The sequence below is a fragment of the Camellia sinensis genome, chromosome 2 (assembly GCF_055761805.1).
Source record: "Camellia sinensis isolate YWXY chromosome 2, ASM5576180v1, whole genome shotgun sequence".
NCBI lineage: Eukaryota > Viridiplantae > Streptophyta > Magnoliopsida > Ericales > Theaceae > Camellia > Camellia sinensis.
The window spans coordinates 60,928,035-60,935,866 of record NC_138962.1 but is presented as its reverse complement, the minus strand read 5'-3'; the positions used below and the strand labels follow the sequence as shown (position 1 = coordinate 60,935,866).

At 37.0% G+C, this 7,832-nt stretch overlaps 1 protein-coding gene across 5 annotated transcripts in view; it reads left to right on the top strand.

Moving 5' to 3' along the window:
• The first annotated feature begins 4,869 nt into the window (after nt 1–4,869).
• Nucleotides 4,870–7,832, top strand: part of LOC145820063 (putative disease resistance protein At4g27220) — a 42,786-nt gene continuing 39,823 nt past the window's right edge. For 2 of the 5 annotated variants that reach the window (XM_082914555.1, XM_082914557.1), the window contains exons 1-2: nt 5,025–5,251; nt 6,297–6,398. The gene's annotated coding sequence lies outside the window, so the exon portion shown is untranslated. Of the gene's footprint in view, nt 5,001–5,021; nt 5,252–6,296; nt 6,399–7,832 lie in introns of those variants that run through there. The other 3 variants (XM_082914556.1, XM_082914560.1, XM_082914559.1) reach the window with 3 other exon arrangements.

Genomic DNA, 7,832 nt, shown 5'->3' with positions numbered 1-7,832 from the left:
CTGGGAGCTCGGCAACCGGTCAGTACCATCTCGGCCATCGTCTGCCATGCTGCGGTTCTTGCCCAAGTACTCCAACAGCTAAGCTCAGATGGGGACCGGACTCGGCGGCATCTCGGTAAAGCCGAGCTTGGGACAACTCATGCTTGTCTGCGGTCAACCTATCTGCCGAGCAAACAGGTACCCCGGCCTCATAACCACAGATCCTCGCAGCTTGTTTAATCCACGCGCTGCCTTAACCGAGCAGCTTCCTTCACGGCCGGGCCATACAACTTGGCCCAGCGCCTGTCCGACACAACTCTGTCCGGTCCAAATCTGTCCGGCATAACTCTGTCCGGCCCGAATCTGTCCGGCACAACTCTGTCCGGTCCAAATCTGTCCGGCATAACTCCGTATCATTAATCTCCCTCTCACCATCCAACATCATCATTATATACCTAATAATAAAAAGACAAAGAAAAGAAAAAGGAGAAAGAAAGTTGGTCGGCCAACTTTCCTTTAATTATTATTTATTTTATTATTTGCTTTTGTTTTACAGGTCTATAAATTGTGGGGCTCAGGTAAGGCATGGACACAAGGAGGGGAAGAGTACGGCCAGAGAGTTAGGAAGAAAAATTAGTGAGAGAGTGTAGAGTGTTTCTTTTTTAGGGTGGCAGTTCTACAATTATGTGGAACTAATTTTCTAATTTTAAGATTAAGATGAAACTCTAATCAAATAATTAGGAAATTAGTTCAACATAATTGTGTCATACTCCAATCGAAACAATATTTTCTTTTACTACAAAAATAAAATTTCTTTTATTAGACTTCTTTTTCATTTTTAGTTTTATACTTAGTATGATTTTAAAATTAAATTATTATTTGTAAGTTATTTAATATAATAACATTTAATTTTGATTTATCTTATACCTGTATTTTCGGCATTAAATGTCAATTGTATGCTGGATCTTAACAAATTAAACTATTTAATCAATTTTTGTATTAGTCCAAATTCAAAACAAATATTTTTTTACAAACCTATCAGGTCGTACCCGTATTTTATTTTTTTTGAATTTTACCATATCGGTGTACATGTATTGATGATGCAGTTCGTCCTAGGTGGATGGGTCGGGCTGGTCCAAGCTCTTCAAGTTTCCGATTCAGGCGGATGATTCCACCAGATGACCTGCAAGCAAGTCCAAAGGGTAACGGGGTAGTCCCCCAGTGAACCCTCCGGCGAGCAAATCAATAGAGGAAGAAGGAAATATATAGAGAGAGAGAGATAGAAAAGCTTAACCTTCCTCTTGTCTTCGATTCTTGCTTATATCCCTTGGTAATCATTTCACTGTCCCTTGCGACGTGCCCCCTTCCGCCGAAAGCCTGTGTCGTAGCTTACCTTGTTCAGGATGAGGGGGCTCTGTTCCAACGGGGAGGTGTTGTCGTAATAAATGCTGTGATGGGCCGCATTAATGGTGATGTGTTGTGGCAATAACTCTGCAGATCTTTGCGGGGAAGTGGGTAGCTGTCTTTGGGGCAAGCTCGGTTCAGGTCAGAGTAATCGACACAGAGCCGCCATTTGCCATTGTGTTTGCGGACGAGGACCACGTTGGACAACCATCGAGGGTAGTCCACATTTTTAATGAATTGGGCCTCGAGGAGCTTGTCAACTTCTGTGGCTATAAGAGTGTTGCGCTCCGGATGGAAAATGCGTTGCTTCTGGCGGTGGGGTCGAAAGTAGGGTTCGATGCTGAGGCGATGGGTTATGAAGGAGGGGTCAATGCCTGGCATGTCTGAATGGGTCCAGGCGAAAACATCTCTGTGCTCGGTCAGGAGAGCGGTAAGGTCGGCTTTGGCTTGGAAGGTAGTTGGCTGCCGATTTTGGCAGTTTTGATGGGGTTGGTGGGATCAATGTTAACTTCAACAAGTTCCTCCACAGGTTCTCCTCTAACCAGCTCGTCCTCGTCTCGGACGTCAAGCCCTTCGATGATCATGGCCTCTTTCAGCTTGACTTCTTTGAAGAAGGCGACATAACACTCCCTGGCCACGGTCTGTTCTCCTCTGACAGTTCCGACGTCGAGATCGGTAGGAAATTTGATGGCAAGGTGATATGTGGATGTGATGGCTTGGAAGGCGTTTAGGGCTGTGCGGCCAAGGATGATGTTGTAAGCAGAGGGGCAGTCGACCACAAGGAAAGTGAGCAACTTAGTGGTCTGCCTCGGGTGTTCGCCAAGGGTTATAGGTAGATTGATGGAGCCGATGGAGGTCACACGGTCGCCGGTGAAACCGACCAGAGGGGTTTGGAGAGGAGACAAGCTTTCTTCTCCAATCTTGAGCTGGCGGAAGCAATTGAGGAAGATGATGTCTGAAGAGCTGCCGTTGTCTATGAGAACTCGTCTGACCTTGTAGTTGGAGAGGATGGCGGAAATGACAAGGGGGTCATCATGTGGGTAACGGACTCCTGCACAGTCGGTGTCCGTGAAGGTGATGGGTTCGATCCACTGTTTTGACTGTTTGGAAGGTCGGTCCACCGTCGCCACTGCTTTGTTTGAGCCCTGCCTTATTTTTCTGAGCTCTGCCTTCTGAGCCGAGCGGGATGGTCCCCCGCAAGCAAGGCCGCCTGAAATGACTCTGATTTCTCCGACTGGTGGAGGGGGATTGCCTGGAGGTCGAGGCTGTGGTGGTGGGCGATCATGGCCTTGGTTAGGTGGAATATCTGGAGGTGGAGTGGGGGGGTTTCTTTGAAGTAAAGCACTGATCAGGGCCTGGTTTTGCTCGGCCATGCGGTTAATGCTGTTGGTAAGTTCAATGATGTACTGTGGTGGGTTGTTTGGATGGGGAGGGTTTGTTTGATGATTGGCGGTATTATGATGAGAAGCCATGGATCTAGTCGTGACCATACACCTGGACGGGTGAGAGGAAAAGGTAACGGGAAGAAAGGGGGGCTCCGGCGATAGTGAACACAACTAGCGCACGAATAAACCACAAGTTCCCACAGACGGCGCCAACTGATGATGCAGTTTGTCCTGGGTGGATGGGTCGGGCTGGTCCAAGCTCTTCAAGTTTCCGATTCAGGCGGATGATTCCACCAGATGACTTGCAAGCAAGTCCAAAGGGGAACGGGTAGTCCCCCAGTGAACCCTCCGGCGAGCAAATCATGTATTGTATTAGTACTAGTACTCATACCTGTACCTGTGCTTCATAGGTCTCAAATTATCTCAAGTCAATCCTGGAGAAACTTATTGAGCTAAAAATTTCTTAGCTACTCTATGTGTGTGCGCATGTAATTGTGACTAGTTTATTCTCCAAATTAATTTCAATAGAATTGATCGACTAATAGTAATTTCAAAATTGAGTGAGAAAAAAAATTTAAAATTCAATTAGCATCTAAAGAATACTCAACATGACTAATACTCAATTTTTTTATTTAAAATTAAAATTTCGTTTTTAGATAAAATATTAATTAAATATTATATATATATTTTTTTAATATTTGGGGGGCTAATTGATTTTTAAGGTATAGTTTGAGAGATAAAATGAAGTTTCAAATCAAATTTGGTATCATGTCAGTAAGTTCCGTTTAATTGTAGACGAAATGTAATGGCAGAGACCAAGTCAACTAAAATTTCAAAAGTTTAAGCGATAAATTGATATTATAGGAAGTGATGTGATCGTTTGCACACCAAAATATATTAATTAAAACCGAGTAATAAACATTACTCTGAAGTATAACGATTGAGAACGGATGTCGAACCACAGAGATTATGAAAGTTGACTTTAATTTAAAGATTTCTAACTAGAGGATTGAAAATAATAAAAGGAAAACCTTAGGGCTTGGAATCCACCACTAATCTTACATTGAAATAGGTACTTCGATGTGTCTTGGTCGGGACACATCACTTAAAAAGATTTGTATTTTAAAATTATAAAGTCACGGATCATTACTGCTAAATTAAGGTTGATGCACGATCCGACTTACTAAGTATGACTCGTCTGACAATTTTATTACACAAGCATGAAAATCATTTGTATAATATGTATTCATGATCAATGAACACATAATTTGATAAAATAATACTTGCATAAAAATCTAAGTTATACAACAGTACTCAAATTAATTAAAATTCTACAAAACTAAATACAAATTACCCCAATCACTTGATTAGAGTTTCATCTTAAACCTAAGATTAGGAAATTAGTTCCACGTGATTGTGAAACTATTATTCTACAAAAGAAACACCCTACACTCTCTCACTAATTTTTCTTTCCAACTCTCTTGCTGTACTCTTCCCCTCCGTGTGTCCATGCCTTACCCAAGCTCCACAATTTATAGACCTGCAAAACAAAAGCAAATAATAAAATTAATAATAATTAGAGGAAAGTTGGCGGGCCAACTTTCTTTCTCCTTTTTCTTTTTTTTGTCTTTTTATTATTAGGTATATCATGATGATGTTGGATGGATATGACGGTGGGGTGAATCAGCAAAAGATTTTTATCTTATTATTATTTTTTTTATTTTATTTTATAATGTAATATTAAAATATATTATTTATAATAATTTATGTACAAACATTCAAAATATGCATAAATATACAAAATCACACAAAATTATAAAATAAAACAAATAAATAGACTAATAAAGTGTACGTTAACAGATTAAATGTGTAACATTTAGGTATCGATCAGGAAGTTTCGAGATCATATTAAAAAATACATGAAAGGTTGGGATAAAATGATATTTGCACGAACTAAAAACTAAACTAATTCAGATAGGCAAGGTCTGCAAAAAGAAAAATTATTGATTGATCTTGGGGAGTGGCGTGCGATGATCTTCATTAATCACAACCCATTATGTTCTCTTATGTTTTCCAATGAACCAACACAAAATTGTGAATTCTATTCCCTTCACCAATTACAATGCATGTAAAGCGTCCCGTGACGCTGATCCTACACCAACACTTTTCAAAAGATAACTAGACTTCCCCGAGTCAGCAATGGCGTGCTCTGCAATGTGGACCCTACCACCAGTATGAATGCTACTTTTCCTATTTTGATTGTTAATTTTCTTTCATTTTCTTTTCAAAGAAAAATCATTTGGATCAGAATTAAGTCCTTGTTTGTGAATGTTGTTGGCTGAAGTAAGAGGAGAGCCATCTCTGATTACCTAATTCCCCTTCACCCACCACCCATTTTCCTTCAGAAACATACAAATTACAACCGAAACTCCAGTGGCTTGTGTTTCCGATTCCAGTGGCTTTGCGTTCAATGCACAGATAAGGTATATTCGCTCTTCTTCTTTTTTTTTTTCTCTTTCTTTTTGTTTTTTTTCCTTTAGCGTTGCTTTCCCTTTTTTCTGATCTAGATAAAAGGCATCAATTAATTACTAGGATTCTAAAATTCATAAGTTTATAATATGCGTCATGAATTGATGCTTTGGATCGATTCATTCAATATTTAAATATCGATGTTCTGGTTTAGAGTTTGACAGAATTTGATGCCTTTACGACTATTTTTTAGTTCTAAAAAAAGAAAAAATTAATTCAAAATTATAATCTAACAAAATTTATGGATTTTCACCATTTTTTTTAAGGGGAATTATTGCTCAGGATGGTTTTTAAAAATTATTATATATTAATGAAAAAGTTTATGATATTAATTATTAATATTTGTGATGTTTTCTACTTTCTTGTAAATACTTTTCACTAACACCATGTCAGTGTAATTCCACCCCCCCTAATCCAAATTCTTATTTTCTTTTTTGAATTTATCGGGGATAAGTCTATTTCTATGGGATCACGTATTGGGTCTTAGAATTGATTTTTTGTGGAAATAAGAACATGACTAATGAAATTATTTGGTGAGAAAGATAAATTATTGTTTTGAAGAATTTTTTTTATCCCACTATTGCTGGATCATTGCCTGCCGTCTGGTGTGGTGGTGGTGGTGGTGGTGGTGGTGGTGGTGATATGGATAGATGGATAGATTAGGGGATAAATAGGTGATATGTAGACAAATAAATGGATGACACATGGACAAATAGTTGACACTTAGAGAGTTAGTTAGATAGTGGACAAATAGACAAATAATTAGGTAATATGATCTTTCAAATTATTTTGTTATTTAGGGTAATATGATCTTTCAAATTTTGGCCACAAAAAATAGAATTTGGAACTGTTATTCCAAATTTTTTTAAATTAAACTTATGACTTGTGTGTTTTTTATTTTTCTTCATTTTATGTATTTATGTATTTATGGTTTTTCCTATCAAATAACAAATCTTGAACTAAAAGGCGGAACCTTTGATCTTATGATTTTTGGAATAGGAGATTCCGTGGAAAACCTCCAATGAGTCTGGATGGATTTTTCTACAATGATCTTGAAGTTATTTTACAGAAGATTGAAATTTAATTCTACAAAAGTTGAAGGTACAATAATTATTTCACTTTTGAACTCTCAAACCCTTAGCCCTATCACTTTAAAGTAGTGTTTGGTTCTTTAGAATGGAATATAATAGAATAATTATTCAGTCAAAATATATATTGTTATTATTTGGTTGATTTAAAAAAATAATAAAAAACACATTATAATGGAATTATCATTTATCATTGTAAAGGCAATTGCCTTTTTTTTTTCTTTTTTTTTTTTGAACAAATAATAAAATTATCATTTATCATTGTAAGGGCAATTGCCTTGTTCAATTCCATTTTGTTTTCTACATGAAAAAAAGACATAGGATTAAATATTGGATGTGACGGTGATATCATGTAGTAATATCAAATCTAATGAGGAATCTCAATTTATGGTAGGAACCATAATATTATTGGATTAATAAGATATAAGACTTCTCACTTAATTTCATTTATAATTTTTATTAACAAATAACATCATGTAAGATGATTTAACCGTTACACTTATGCTGTGTTTGGTTGGGGGATTTGGGGAGGGATTTGAAAAGGGAAAGAGAAAAGGTGTGTGAAACTATGTGAAATATAGGCATGATTTATTCATAATTCACCTACTTTTTTCATTTCCTTTTTCAAATCCCTCCTCAAATTCCCAAACCAAACACAGCATTAATATTTTCCCCCTTACTAACTAGACATGCACATATGACCCAAAAGCAAGGTGTGCTTTCAATTTTTTTGAGGGAAAACCATAGATTAGTGCACTTGTTAATACAAAATAATTATAAATACATAAAGGTACAAATCTTTTCTGTACAAGAAAATACAGCAAAAATTACACTCCATAAATATTCTTATTTACCCCACTTTTTTTTTTCAAATTTATCTCACATTTTTTAACTTAATATAACTATATTAATATTTTTTTCATTCAACCTTATCATATTAATAATTCCATCCGACCTGATCTTACAAAGTGGATGGTACTTAGTACTATCATCTAGTTGCTCTGAAATTTTACGTCCTAAATGGATTCAATTATTGCACTTTAAGGCGTGCTTCCCTTTTCATGTTAATAATCTTTGCTCCATTACCTATTCCTCCACATGGGTGTCTGCCTATGTTGGCTGGATTGCCAAATGACCCACCCTCAACTCCATGTTGTAAAATCTCCTGTTTTATTTTATTCTTCCTAATTTTATTCCACTATTGCTGGATCATTGCCTTGCTGGCTGGTGGTGGTGGTAGTGATATGGATAGATGGACAAATTAAGGGACAAATATGTGATATGTAGACAAATAAAAAGATGACACATGGATAAATAGTTAGCACTTAGAGAGTTAGTTGGACAGTGGACAAATAGACAGATAAGTAGGATAATATGATCTTTCAAATCATTTTGTTCTTTTGGCTCCAAAAAATAGAATTTGGAACTATTATTCTAAAAATTTAAA